Source organism: Vigna radiata, unplaced genomic scaffold (assembly GCF_000741045.1).
Source record: "Vigna radiata var. radiata cultivar VC1973A unplaced genomic scaffold, Vradiata_ver6 scaffold_111, whole genome shotgun sequence".
Lineage (NCBI taxonomy): Eukaryota > Viridiplantae > Streptophyta > Magnoliopsida > Fabales > Fabaceae > Vigna > Vigna radiata.
This window is the reverse complement of record NW_014543596.1, coordinates 702,942-718,796: the sequence shown is the minus strand read 5'-3', so window position 1 is coordinate 718,796 and position 15,855 is coordinate 702,942. Positions and strand designations below refer to the sequence as shown.

The window sequence follows — 15,855 nt, the reverse complement described above, 5'->3', positions numbered from 1 at the left end:
AGGACCCTATGTGTATATTCAACACAAGGGAGATTTCCCTTCATCTCTTTCACTATTTCATAGCACTCATTGGTTTCCATTCATATGCACCCAGAATCGAAGAGAGCTAAAGTTCTTGGGAACCCTAGAAAGGCAACTGCCTCCACTAAACCAATAGTCGCCAGCCGTAACCTAATTGATCTCCGCTGTCGACCACCGCTGGCCATTGTTTGACGCCGGCAACCATCGTCCATCGCCGGCCACAATTGCAGTTTTGACTAGTGACCAGCGGATCTGGATCGTCTCTTTGAGCGTGACTTAACCCTGGTGGTCGACGTCTCAGACTCCTCCGCACGTGCCTCCTCTCCTCCGCCAGATCTCGTGTGCGTGTTTGTCATGCGCCGCTGTCCTGGTGTCAGACCTCCTTCTCTCTATTATCACCCTCCATAGCTGTCATTGCTACCATCTTTGATGCTTCACAGAATCTTCGTCTTCCTCACAACACACTTCCGCGATGGGTTGACAAGGATCCATCTCAGCCGCGAGGAGGAAATGGTGTCACCTTGCGTTTCCACTTCACAACTACTGGCCTTTGCTGTTCTCTCCGATGCAGTCAGCCGCCGTTGTTGTCGTCACAGTCAGTTGTCATTCCTACCTCTACTGCTTTCGCTATATTCTTCTCCATCCTGAAGGTGCCATCCAGTTGCACCTAGAAATTGATTTTCTGAAAAATTGTGAAGAAGGCCTCCGATTGCAAGTATGTAGGGGGCCTTGGCCTTCCATTTTACCTCATCGTCTGTTTCCAGGACGTTCTAAAAAACCACTTAGCTCCAGAATTTCCTTCCTGATGTCCTTGGGCAATGGGCCGCCGCTTACTCCATCGTAGTTGTCATAATCACTAGTAGCATTGTCGAAGCCAGCGTCTTCAGCGTCCGGGAAGGAAACGGGGTTGCTGTCAACGTGGACGAAGACGTGGTCGGATTGGGAAAAAGATGGGTCAGAGGAGTCGCGAGCGATGAGCTGGAAAGTGGCAGTGTCAATGAACTTCTTCTTCCTCCCTCCCATTCTGCCTTCCAATTGTTTAACGAAAGGAGAGACTCTAACAATTACGAAGTGTGTCAGTATTTTGGTAACTTCTTGGGCGGCAGTGGCTGTTGTGTTTCTTCCGTCATCTTCTTTTCTATTGAGAAGGGTTCTCTGCCTTCACGGGCTTTCTGCCACCACCAATGGGTTTCTTCTTCCTTTTTCTTGTGCGGCATTGATTGGTGCTTTTTGCTGATGTCTCCGCCGCTTGTGCCGCCGAATGCACTAACACCTGTGGCCAAGCCTATCTCCATCATTTGGTTACAATTTCGTGATTCTCTCTTGCAAGTGTGATGTCCTCGTCGGCCTATGGCATGAAGCGAAGTATATTTTTGTAGATGTAACGTTTCAATCAACAAATCATCAGCCTTGTTGGCGGGTGCTTTAATGTCGTTGTCGCTGCAGTCAGTTGTTGTAACCTCTGCAATTTGTCACTGTTGCCTCAATAAGATGCCGCATTTTCTTTGGTCAAGATTAATAATGTCTCGTGAAGTGCACTAGTCGTCGTTTCCTTTTCTTTTGCCATGAGGGGAAATATTTTTCAGCCCCCGTAGAGAACTTTCTTCTTGGACTAGAGTTTAGCCCATGCTTTTGTGATACAGTGTAAGTATCACCATTTAGGAGTAGTCGAGTAGAAAACTTTGGACCTCCAACGTGTCTTTGGTATTTTGTGTTTTTGGATTCTACTAATGCTTTGTTATAACAACTCATTGAGAGTTGTTCTTTGATACCGCCCGCTGAGTTGACTTTTTCGAAGCTATGAGATTCATAGTTGTCCCTCGTACGGATCGATTCTCACTAGTTCTTCCACCTACACGTTCTGCTATTCAGTCGTGAAGAGGAGAAAGTTTCAACCGCTGTAGGGTAGTGTAGTCCCTACAGGTCTATTGTTGTTAGCCTCTGCAGGACAGATGTTTCCTGAAGGCTTGTTGCTGTTTAGGGCAGTTAAGGCCCTGAAGGTTTGTTGTTGTTTAGGGTAGTTAAGTCCCTACAGGTTTGTGGCTGTTAGCCTTTTAGTTTTAGCTGCTACATGGTAGTGCAGTCCCTGCAGGTCTGTTGTTGTTAGCCTCTGTAGGACAGTTGTTTCTTGACGGCTTATTGTTGTTCAGGGCAGTTAAGTCCCTGAAGGTTTGTTGTTGTTTAGTGTAGTTAAGTCCCTACAAGTTTGTGGTTGTTAGCCTTTAAAGACCTCTCATATGTTACTCATGGAGACCCAGTGCGATTTCCAAAGTAATCTTTTGGCAGGCAGAGACGTCTAGAGCTGTTCTACACACCTTAGTTCCAATCTACCAAATTTAGGGTTTATTCTTCCATTCTTTCATTTTATTCAATCTAGTTTCACCATGTCAATGGTGAACTAAACCCTTTGTTGTTGGGGAACAATGTAATCTTTTGAAACTTATATCAAAATTCTTATTTTCTTTATATGCTTGCATATGCTTATATTATCAATTGTTGGGTTCTTTACCTTTGCTTAATGCTTTTATCATTTAACTCATTCGGTAAATGTTGTTTGTCTTTATTGATAGAGAGACGTACATAATGTCATGAACTGGGGGGAATTCCTTGATTAAGCTAATACTGCCTAAAGATAAGGGTAGGACAATCAATTGTATTTTGCTTCCGTTTATCATGCATTGCTAGTTACTAGGGGAGACTAGAGATAGTAAGTCAGTAATTAGTAATAGGCTCTTTTCGTCAAGAGATTGGGTTTATGGTAGACTAAGAAAGTTTGCATGACAATATGATAATAAAGCAAATTAAATAAGAAGAGTAGATATAAGAGGGTGGATAAGATGAAATTGTAAACCCCAACAACTTCATTCATCCATAGTTTTTCCTTGCCAACTGATTCAATTGCATTGTGCATGTTTATTTTCGTTCTTTGCATACAAAACCTAAAACCAATTTCTTTCTCAAGTCTTATGCGATCTATTTACATGAAAGTTAAGGCCTAAGAGTCCTTTGGGAAAACGATACTCGAACTTACCCGTTTTATATTACTTGATAACGATCTGGTACACTTGCCAGAGACTTAACAACGTTCTCTACAATTGAGCTTGACTATTCCAAGCTCTGTTCATATGACTTGTATGATCTAGCTTGAGGGAGAGTGTTCTAATTTGAGATAATATCTTTAGAATATTCCTAATTAGAGGAAATAGATACATAATCTTTTATTTTATTTTATTTTCCTAGATTTCCTATTTCCCTTTTTAGGAGAATAGATTATTACAAATAAAGGGTATGATAATGTATTTTTTATGATTGAGAATAATAAATCAATCTTATTTTTTCAACCTTATGTCTTCAACTCAACATTATTTTGTGTGTTACAATATTCCTTCCACTGGAAGCAACCTTGCCCTTAAGGTTGAACTAAGAAAAGTTTTATTTATTTTCCGTAAGATCCTCTAAGTTAGCAGTTGAAGAATCTAAATAATTCAATTGAATAAAAGCTCAGGGAATTAGCTGCAATGGTCAAATGATAATGCGAGAGTCTAAATTGCAATGGGGCAACTAAGGGCATTTTGTGGTGGGGATGTGATAACATGTAACTAGGCGCCCAATGAATTTCTTGAGTAATCACAGGTGAAAACCAAGATGAATGTGGATTGGGTTTTTCTTCTTGCATCTCTTTTTTTCCTTCCTACATCTCCCTAAATCTTTAAATTTCTCTTTTACCCATAAAAAACCTAGCCTACTTTCTCTTCCCTATCTTTTCCTTTCCACTCTTCATTCTCTAATGCACTTCCTACCTCCTCCCTCCATTCTTTGCCTCCAAGCTGGTGCATCAAATCACTCATGTTCTAGTACTCCATCCTTAGCACCAGTTCCTCAAACTCATCCTGCACATGGACAACTCCTAATTTAATGACCCTTCAAAGCTCATTTCATCTACCTTCCTCTCATACGTACCTTTAGAGTCACCAACATTTAGCCTCATATCTCTGCCATAATTCGCAACCTTTATCTTGTTTAGTGATAAATATATTATCTTTATCTTATTTTTTTTTTTAGTTAAGTTGTTATTATTTTTTATTTGTATTTTAAATTTAGTCCATATTTATTTTATTATAAATACAATATCCTATGTATATATTTAACATAAGGGAGATTAATTTCATGCATAGTTTTTATGAGAAATTTGGTATCTAAAGTCATGTTCTTTTGAGAAAATATTTCATTGCCTTTGCCAATACACCCGCTACTACCGGTGGCATCGCCATTCACTGCGTTTTTTGTCTACCACTGCCATTGTTGAGTTCCAATTTTGACCGATGAGCACATGGTTTTGATCGTCTCAAGTAGGCCATTATCGTGTCTTCAATGACACCATCAGAGCTCTTACATGCTCTCAACACTTTTCGAGGTTGTGGATTTGCTTCATTTTTTGTGCGCTGTGGCATATCCCGTCTCCTTTCACGCAACAATTTAGAATGTCGAGGTTGTTCTTTTTCCTCTTTTAGGTCCATCGTCCGCTATCGTCTTTTTTGTGTCCTTTCAGGCAGTTATTTAGTGTGTCAAGGTTGTTCTTTTTTTTCTTTCATGTGCCTTAATTGGAGAATCTTGGATTTTTAGGATTTCTCTCTCCTATTCGTCCATGCCTTCTTTTTTGACTTCTCTTTTGTCACCAATGCGTTTGACCCGTCCATATATGTTTTTTTCTCTAATCACAAATATGACCTTTATTAGTTTATTTATAGTCACGGTAGCTCTTCAATAATGGTCTCTTTATCAATCAGATGTCAACAATACATTCCTTAATGAAAATTGGAAGAAAAAATTTATATGAAGTAACCTCCCAAATTTTTTGCTCAAGGAGAGTCTTTTAGGTTAATATTTTGTCTTCTATGTTGTCTTCATAAATTATTAACAATTTGGTGTCATTTGAGTATAAGAAATTTTCACTAAGTCTTTATCGATTATATTAGTAACAAGTTTGGTACATACAGTTTGTATGCACTAACTTGAAAGAGAGTTTTAGATATATTATCTTTATCTTTTATCTTTAACTAATTTGTTATTTTTCATTATTTTTATTTTAGGCTTAACTCATATTTATTCTATTATAAATATAATACTCTATATTCAATACAAGGAAGATTAATCATATACATAATTTTCATTATATTCAATACTCAAGAGACTCTACCACCTTGTGGAACCTCTAACCATTATCACCACCTCTTTGTATATCATCCCTTTCTCCACCTTCACTACCTTTACCACCCAGGTACTCCACTTGCTTCTCCAACCTCCTAGGCAGTGAATGAATATATAATAAATGGGGAAATAATAAAAAAATGATAAAATCAGTGCATCAATGCATTCTATATTCATCATTCTGGAAAGAACTTATTTTTTGAACATTTTGGAAAACCTAATTTGAAAGATATTTTTCAATCCAAAAATATTTTTCGATGTCAAAAATATTCTTTTTATATTTCAAAATCATTGTTTTGTCAAAAATACCTTATGTTTGAAAATATTAACTAAATAATATTAAAGAAATGATGGAAGACGCTCCAAGCCGATTCAGGTTCAAGGTTGAGACCGAACCTTCTATGAGCATCATCCAGTGAACACTCAAGCAGCGAAATTAAAAATAAGGAGGTTAATGGAAGCAGTGGGTTGAATTGAATGGAGAATGGGAAGAAGGTTTGAAGGGAAACAGAGACGTTCTCTGATGCAATGGTGATAAGGTGAAATGGTGGTGCAAAGGAGGTCCTAGCGTGATTCCACTAGGGAAGGTGGCTAGAGGAGATTGAGATTCACTCTCCTAGCCGTGACCTTGAAGAAGAGATATTCTGGAAAGTATTCAATAGAAAAACTCTAATTTCATTCAAAGGTGATGGTCTATGATGATACAAGCAACTTTATAAGCAAATGTCTAGCCTATGGACAGTGCTTGATTGAAAATGAACAATGCAGAATTCCTACACGTGTCAACGGTGTGGAAGGTGTGCACTTCTTCTAGAGTTAGCAATGCCATGGTGTGGGACGTGTGCTTTCCAAGTATTTCAGCCGAGGCACTCCATGATGTGTAAATGTGATGGTATGAAACATGTGTTTTCATGATGCAGCCCCATCCTTGCTAAGGTCACTCCCTCTTTTATGTAAAATGACTTCTTTGTCCTTCTTCTTGGGTTGGTTTGGTGCATGCTAATTCATCTAGTTGAACCATGATCTCCTGGCTTTATTAGACCTACAAAACATATATAAACATATTAAAGAGAATCCTTCTAAGACTTAGAGAAAGAAAATCAAGAAAAAGTATTTCTTTACTTCCCTTTCTTAGCCTTAGCTTTAGTTAGTACTCCTTTGAATGGAATGCCCTAAATGGGTTTCCATCAAGAATTTTTTTGGAACGGATTGTTTTGAAAGGTATTTTTGAATTAAAAAATATATTCTAGTATAATTTTATATTTCGGACTTGAAGTTTTGAAATATAACAAAATTTTTAGAAATAAATATTCTATTGATAAGAAATAATTTATCTCTATATTTCATATAACTTGATAGTATTGTTAACAAAAGCTTCAACTACAATCTTACCACAACTTTTAATGGAATAAAATGCCCAAATTTAGAAAGTAAATGATAGCTCCATGATTGGTGCTATTCTTTGCAGATTCGTGAGCTTCAAGTGATGACACAGTAACAGTAGATGCAAATGGAAGTTGGAAGACAATGTGCAGCGGAAGGAGTTTGTATAATGGAAAGTGAAGTGGATTGAAGTGCTTTGGTGGAATGGAACTAGCTCAGAAGGCCTTCTCTCGGAAGGAAGCTAGAGGAGAAATGGAAATAAGCACAAGGATAATTGACTTTCGGTGGAGAAAAGGCTGGAAACAATTCATCAGCATATCATTTCTCTCAATGTCCAAAAGTGATATCATAATATGATACATTTATATTTATAAGGTCAATCCTATGCTATGAACGGTGGAGATGACAGCTGAAGAGATGTAGATCTTCCCACGTGGCAGCGGTGAGAGATGCGTGACATGTTTCTGGAAGATGCAAGGCAAAGGCGTGGAGGTGCAACAACGTTTCCACCAAATCACGTATCGGATGCAGTGATGGTGTGAAACATATGTATTTCTTGAGGCAGCCCCTTGCTTGCTAAACTCACCCCCCTCCCTTTGTGTAAATGACTTCTTTACCCTTCTTCTTGGGTTGGTTTGGTCCATGCTAAATCATCTATTTGATCCATGATCTCCTAGCTTNATTAGACCTACAAAACACATATAAACATATTAAAGAGAATCCTTCTAAGACTTAGAGAAAGAAAATCAAGAAAGAGCTTTTAAAAGTCCTTCTTCACTTCCCTTTCTTAGCCTTAGCTTTAGTTGATANTCCTTTGAATGGAATGCCCTCAATGGGTTTCCATCATACCCTCCCTCTTGAAAAACGATTTGTCCTCAAATCGAGAAGATATAAAAAAGTACAACTTTGGTTTGTCACTTTCCTCCTGGATCAAAAACATATCTGCAATAAACATCAAATATATCTCCAATTAGTATCAATCCAAGAAAGAATTTTTTTTTGTGGAAGTAAATTTAGAATAAGGACTTTGTTTNATGGTTTTAAGGAAATTTGAAAGTCCTAATTCACATGTCACTTTTCTTTTATCTTGAGTTTCTTGTATTCCTAAGGGTAAAAAGATTTAAATTGCCATATTTTGAAAAGGTTTTCATGGAATATGGGATGACAATTGACTTGAAAGAGAAATTTAAAATGGAATAGTTAAAAATGATTGGAAAAGATTTAAAACATTGAAAACCTTCCCTTTTAAGATTGGTTTCCATGGTTGGAGTCAAAGTTACTATCAATAGCACTTCCTTTTTTTCTTTCTTTTCCCTTTCTTGTCTTTCTCTCCTTCTCTTATCCTTTTCTATTCTTTCTCTTTCTATTTTCTCTCTTTCTCTTCTCTCTTCTTCTTTTCTTCTCTCTTCTTCTCTACTTCTCTCTTATTTTTCTCTTCTCTCTTTTTCTTCTCTTTCTCTCTTCTCTTCTTCTCTCCTCTCTTCTTCTCTTCTTGATTCCTCTCTTCTCTCTTCTCTTTTTCTCTTCTCTTCTTCTTTTCTTTCTTCCTCTTCTTTTCTCTTAATCTCTCTTTTTCTTTTCTTATCCTTGATCTCTTTAAGTCTATGCCCAAATTCTATCTCTCTCCTAAGAAACCCATGATCACTTAAACTCTCAAGAAACATTTTTCCATCTTCAATACAATCTCTAATTAATTCTAGGTTTCTTTTAATGCTTGAAGGCACAAACTTTCTTCTCATTCAAGCTTTTAATTCACTCCAATCCCTAATGGTGGACTTTCTAGCGTTCCTAACATGGTATTGTCTTTCATCCCACCACTCTCTTGCATGTTCTTCTAACTTAGAGAGATAAATGCTAAGAACATAAGATTGACTCTCTCTATAAAACCAAGGATTTATTTTATCCACTTCTTTTTCCCAAGCTAGGTATGTTAATGCACCTATGTCTTTACCAAAGAATGGAAGATTCCTAACTTGTTTATACATTTCATCAACATTATCTAGACTAGACAACCTATATGAAGAAGACCTAGAAGAAGACCTATATGAACTATAACAAGACATCTTTAAAAGTTTTCTTATTCTAAAGGATTAAAAGTTTCACTTTTAGACAAATCCCAAGTAAGAGAGGTGAGTCATGAAGACTGCTTAAGCTACTAGCTAATTCTCCTTTAAAATAAAATTACCTTTAAAATCAAAGTACACAAACTCACAAACAATCAAACTAGACTCCTAATATTTGGACTCTACTAAACGTGAAAGACAAAAAGAATTCAATCACAAGAACAAATCAAACAATTGCCAAGAGTTGAAAGAGCACCAAGGACTCTTCCAAAAGACTTGGACTTTAAATGACCTTTTACAAATAAAAGAAACTAACATAAGAAAAACCTATCCAAAAATGAACAAAGCAATTACAAAATTTCACACTGCTGACACGGTCTTTGTTCAAATTCCTTGTGCTGGACTACTTTTGGAGTCTCCTATGCTTTTCAAAACTGCACAACTACTCTCTCTCGGCTTCAATGCAATTGATGTGGAAGATGGATCCAGTTTCCCACTGCTGCAGCTGGGAATAACAAAGCCTTTCACAGTTCAGTGATTTTTTTTGTCAAATGCATATGCTGCAGAGGATGGTGTTGGTAGTCTGCTGTTCCAACGCTCAAACCAGGTCACAATTTTGGTGTACACGGCTTTCCCAACCAAATCTGCATAATTCTATACTCCGAAAAAATTAGAAATCAATTGTATTTGACAAAATCAGTTCAATTTTAGGTCTAAATTCATTTATCCTTGTGAATTCAATTGATGATTCAGAATCAATAACAAAATTGGCAAAACAGCTTTGGCTTCTCACAATAATAGTGTTGTAAATGTCCAACAAACTAATCTCACAGCTGCAAGTTGGAGGGGTGTTGATTTGCTTTTCTAGAACTCACTCCAACAATTAGAATATGGTGCAGACCAGGAATTTAACACTGCTCTCAAAAGCTCATAGCTATAGGGTGTTTGTGCAATGCAACTTTGGGCTTCTCTCAAGTAAAAACTTATTGATTCTGATGCAATCAAGCAAGCCTCACAGTTGCAGGCAAAGAAGCTTTAATTGGCAGTAGGCAAAACTGATGTAACAGTTGCAACTCTTGGAAGGTTCTAGCAGAAAATGTTGCAGCACCTCAGTCACGTGTCCATGTGCTTTCCACCACTTCTCCACTCCCTAGGAGGCTACCGAAGAGAAGAAACTTCTGAGACAATTCAACCTTCCACTAATGCACCTCCAACATATCACAAATGAGTCACGAGTGAGTGAAAGCAGTGAATAAGAAGCACACTATCTACTGCAGAACCAGACTGCACTACTCACCTTTTATCAAATAGGTGGTATGCAAGAGTGCCAAAAATTGGAATTAAAGCAAGAAAAGGTATAGAAACACGATGGCACAGCAAAGAGAAGCTTAGGAATGGTTCTAACACAGATTAACTAAGCAAGAAACAAAATCAAGCTGCAATTGAATCGGAATTAAAGGCAAATAAAAATCTGTCAAATCTGTTTGACAAAATGCCTGAATGAAAAGCAGTTTTGGTGCATCAGATTTTGCCAATTTTACTTGCACTGGTCAATTAGCTTTTTGAGTATATTTGCAAGGTTTTATTCGTGGATTCTTTTCTGTTATATTTAAAACACTTGACCAAGCTTTTGCTTACAAGTTTATGCTATCACCATGCACCAAACAAAACAGATTATACTTGCCAAAAACTATGCAGCTTGCACTCAACAAAGAAAGCTAATTCTGGTGGTTTAGACAGTGAAATTCATGCAGAATTATTACAAGCACAATTTCTTTGCATAACCAAGTTTTAATGGTCAGAATAAACTTGTTGAAACTGACTTTTGAAGCAAAATTCAATCAGTGCAGAATTGGACTGTTTGAACCCGATTATGCAGCAGAATTGGATTAATTTTCACAACTCCGCCAATCAGAATTTGCTACAACGAATCAAATGACCTTTGGATTAACATTTGCATCCATATTCATCATTTAAAACTTGAAGAAAGTATTGGAATTAGTGAATAAGATGTCCAGCAATGACCTACTACCGATCCAGAATTGAAACATCAAAAATAAAACACAAAGATATGCAGTTCGGTCTACTGCCAATGGAGATGCAACTTGAACTTTCCAGTTAAACTAACAAGCTAATTGCAAAAGCAATCTCATGCTTATATGGTATTCATTCTAGTTTAGTTTAGCACAATAATCTTGACTCATTCATCAATAGCATTTCAAAACCAAGTCAACCACTAAAACAGTACTTCAACGAGTCATTTAAAATCAAAGTAACTGAATTAATTTTTCAGATCTGATTGCACAATTGTCACCGAGCTCATTCACTTGAATTTCAATGCTCTTTAATGATGAACAACATGTATTTGCAATTCAGGTTCACTTGATGCAGACACCACTCACAGATTACACAGAATTTAAAACAAGCAAAAGTAATGCATGCACAAGACTTGACAGATCTGGATGGATTACCAAATTGAAAGACTCAAATCTGAATTGACCGAATAAAATGAGGAAAAACGAAATCAAAATAAAGTTGGCACATAATAAAATGACGCAAACAGAATCCTAAAGATGGACAACAATGGAACAATACACATGGAGGCAACAAAAACAGAGAAACGATATGTTTGATAGTATGGATTAAAAGAAAGACTTAGCTCACGGCAGTAGCTTGAACCTTGCTCTGAATACCAAATGATAGCTCCATGATTGGTGCTATTCTTTGCATATCCGTGAGCTTCAAGTGATGACACAGTAACAACAGATGCAAATGGAAGTTGGAAGACAATGTGAAGCGGAAGGAGTTTGTATAATGGAAAGTGAAGTGGATTGAAGTGCTTTGGTGGAATGGAACTAGCTCAGAAGGCCTTCTCTCGGAAGAGGAGAAATGGAAATAAGCACAAGGATGATTGACTTTCGGTGGAGAAAAGGCTGGAAACAATTCATCAGCGTATCATTTCTCTCAATGTCCAAAAGTGATATCATAATCTGATACATTTATATTTATAAGGCCAATCCTATGCTATGAACGGTGGAGATGGCAGCTGAGGAGATGTAGATCTTCCCACCTGGCAGCGGTGAGAGATGCGTGACATGTTTCTGGAAGATGCAAGGCAAAAGCATGGAGGTGCAACAACGTTTCCACCAAATCACGTATCAGATGCAGTGATGGTGTGAAACATATGTATTTCTTGAGGCAGCCCCTTGCTTGCTAAACTCACCTCCCTTCCCTTTGTGTAAATGACTTCTTTACCCTTCTTCTTGGGTTAGTTTGGTCCATGCTAAATCATCTAGTTGATCCATGATCTCCTAGCTTTATTAGACCTACAAAACACATATAAACATATTAAAGAGAATCCTTCTAAGACTTAGAGAAAGAAAATCAAGAAAGAGCTTTTAAAAGTCCTTCTTCACTTCCCTTTCTTAGCCTTAGCTTTAGTTGATACTCCTTTGAATGGAATGCCCTCAATGGGTTTCCATCAGTAAAAGTAAACATGAGTTTTTGGTTGCTTTATGAATTGTGTGTGTGGAGTTCATTGTTTGGAATGTTTGATGATTGAGTGAAATATGTATGGATTAGTTTGTGTCATAAAAGTGATATAATTGGTTTGAGGGAAAAATTGGGTTTCTAAAACAGTTAATATGCTCTGTTTACAAAAGGAAGGAATGACTAAATAAGTTTGGATAATATATTGATGTACATTGAATTCTATTTTATCCCGATAGATAGTACGAGTGGATCTAAAGTAACTCTTCTTTCGGATGATGGATAACTCGAATGTATGAAAATAAACATATATCTATAACATGCATTGTATACGACTGTCTTGGTTGATCATAATTATAGTGTAGGAGGGTGGCCGGTCGAGTGCATGTATACACCGATCGAGGAGGCAAGGGCGTTGATCGGCGTGGTATGACGAGTAGGAGATTAGCAGGCCATATGGATGTATGCAGAGATTAAGGTGTCAAGGAATAATAATAACCGATCGAGGAGGATGGCGAGTTGATCGGTCTGAGTGGTAGGATGGACGGGTGTTGGACGAGAGAACGTGAAGATGACGTGGGACGAATTTCACGGGAATGTAAGTAACGGTTACAGTTAGTCGGCGAATATTGCGGGATCATGGATCAACGGTTACAGGTAGTTAATGTTCACTTATGAGTCAGATGCCTATAAATATAAAGGCGTGTATCAGGTACTTTTTCACTTTTGACATAATTACTCTTATCTTGAGATTAGTGCGACTTTGCTAACTTGAGCGTCGAAGTGCTAACGTGCAGGTTGCACCCGATCGAACGTGAGAGTAAGGTTAACGAAGGCAATTCAGCGAAACAACTTGGTTTGTGTTTGGTTTCGGGTCTCAATCTGAAACAATAATGATTCTAGAAAGGGTTGGGGGTTTTATCCAATTGATTAATCATGTAATGAACCGTAGAAAAGTTGTTATATTAATTATGATGTAACTTTTTCGAATTTGATATGTACTAGTGACTAGGAATAAAGGGTATACTTGGTTTGTAATTTCCTTCTTTGGTCATGAGATACTGTGTCAACACCCAATTTCGTCCGGATGACTGAATAATAGGACTAGTTTTTATTTTTGTCTTATTTTATTTTATTTTTATTTTATTTTATTTTTGTTTTATTTTGTTTAATTTTTGTTTTACTATTTAGTATTTGATTTAGTTTTTATTCTATTTATCTCATCCTATTCTCTTTTTATTTCATTTTGCTTTTCCCTTTATATTTTTTAATTTTTAATTTTTTATTTTCATTTTTTAAGTTTTACCTTTTTATATTTTATCTTGTTTAAATATATTTAATTAAAAAAAAGAAAAAATGAGTGAAGCCACATTTGTAAACGACAAAAGGGGGACATGACAGGTGTAGGGATGGATTTTGGCAGAGAACGTTTTGCAAATTGGCAGAGGTACATTTGGCAGAGGCGGTTTGGTCTTGGCAGGCAAGGAAGGACACGTTCTCCACCCTTCGGCTCCTCTAATAACCTCCATGATGAAACCGTCCACTTGGGCAGCCACGACCAGTACTCGGTACTAACCATTGCCCCTGCTCTCAGTTACTTTGATCACCCATTCTCACCAGTTGGGAATCATAAAAAAAAACAGTATCCATTTTTTTCATGACCACTCCTCACACTTACGAAGCAAAGAAAAATGTTTTTTCTCTAGACTAACACCAAGGCTACTGAAGAAAAGAAGTGGAGTTGAATCATAAGAAAAAGGATCACAAGGACTTGAGAGAAGAGAGTGTAAACGTAGAAGGTAAGTTCTCTTTAACTTCATCACTCACAAAGTTATGAATGTTAGACGATTACAATTTACTCCTAATGGGGTTTCTCCTTCTGTTCTGATTTGGTAATGCCTGGCTTTGACTGCTCATATCGAACTTGCTATTATATTGAGTATGCATGATTTGTTTCTGTACATGGTTTGTTTTTTTGTTTTCCATTCATCCCAACAAACTGAACATGCTTCACCACCTCCAACCATTAGAGACCAGTACTCTCTTTGCATAACCCAAACCTGCGCAACCCAAATTCCAGTAACCCGTCATCTGCAGATACATCATCTTCCCAACAAACCGAAATCCAAGTTTACTTCAGCTTTTCTTGTTCCACCATTCTTTGTCAACGCGACAGCCTATGTCTACCCATCAAACACCAAAAATCCCAGGAGCCAAACCAGATAATGAAGCTTAAACCTCCACGCCTCTGTTCATCTCCAATAACCAACGAAGGAATTGCACCCAGTTAAACAGAAACTTACACAGAGTACCATAGAACAAACCCAACATCATCTTTCACCTGCATCAAACCAATAAACAGAAATCAAATCACAAATTCCATGCCAATTCGTTCAAAGTTGGACCTTTAAGGCAGCCCTGACCAATTGGAGTTGTGGTGACCGGTGAAATGAAAAGGAGATGACCCCAAGAGCACGAGAATAGAAAGAGGAGAAGGAAGGTGGCGGTGCAGTGACGCTGGCCTGGATCCTGGTGGCATCTGCCGTCGCCAGCGGCGGCGAGACTGGATAAGGCGGTGGCCGGTTGGAGACAAACCCCACACCCTAGGCCGACGCGAGCAGAAGGAGAGAGAGTGAGGTCGTCACGGCCTGCGTTGGCTGGCCGGATGGTGGCGAGGATGTCGGCGTTGCCATGGCTGACCGGATGGGAACGGCGGCCGGTCGAGTCGTGTGGTGGCGAAGGAACCCAATCCTGGGCGGTTGCGATTGAGAGAGAGACGCAAAGAGGACGCGGTGGCCAACCATGGTTCCGGTGACACCTATTGCCACCAGCGAGGTCGAGACTGGTGCAAGTATTGGCCTGGTGGCCGGTTCTGGCTGAGGGTGGTGGCGCGCCCTTGTGAGAGAGAGAAAGCTTGAGGGTTCGGTTGTCTTCGAGAGAGAGACGCGAAACCTTGAGTCTCTGGTGTTTGAGTCTGAGAGTGCAGAGTGAGGTAGTGAGGCTTGACCCCTCTTACGATTCTAGGTCAAGAGAGCATGGGCCTGGGTGTCAAGCCCAACCAACAAAATAATAATAATAAAACCAAACAAAAAACCTTCTCTCGCCACCCCAGTTTCTACTATCTGGCACCGCATGTGCAATGGGCTTGAGCCCATCTGTTGATTAAAAAAAGGGAATCCCTTCTGCACCCCATGTTCGCTAAGTCACACCCTTTTCAATTGGGCTTAGGCCCAATCTGCCTTTAGAGATAATTTAGTTTGTACACCCCTATTTTTCATTTTTACCACCTTTTTTCTACTTGGGCTTAGGCTCAATCTGTTTTTAGAACTAAATTGGGATTGAATACCCCTTCTCTTATTTTAGCACCACCACACCCTTTCTTTTTACTTATTAGTTTATTTTTATCTATTTTATCTTTTACTTTTTATTTTATTTTCATTATTTATTTATCTATCTTTTATTTTTCTTTTTTTTCTTTTGCTTCCATTTTAAATATTTATCTACCTTTTTAAATATACTTTTATAAATAAACATCAAAAATATATTTTAAGGGGTCTAGCACATGTGTGATCGCATGCATCGTCCTTGTGCTAGAAAACCCTTTCTTTTCTATAAATAAAAATACCAAAAATATATTTTAAGGGGTCTAGCACATGTGTGATCGCACACATCGTCCTTGTGCTACAAAACC

General features: G+C 38.0%; 1 long non-coding RNA gene across 1 annotated transcript; it reads right to left on the bottom strand.

Annotated features, from left to right (window-relative positions):
* Nucleotides 1–13,884: 13,884 nt before the first annotated feature.
* On the bottom strand, nt 13,885–15,116 carry LOC106754542. Its single transcript, XR_001375310.2, has 2 exons — nt 14,588–15,116; nt 13,885–14,505 (listed from the first exon to the last, which is right to left on the bottom strand). It is a non-coding gene; the product is annotated as an uncharacterized LOC106754542 (long non-coding RNA).
* Nucleotides 15,117–15,855: the final 739 nt, after the last annotated feature.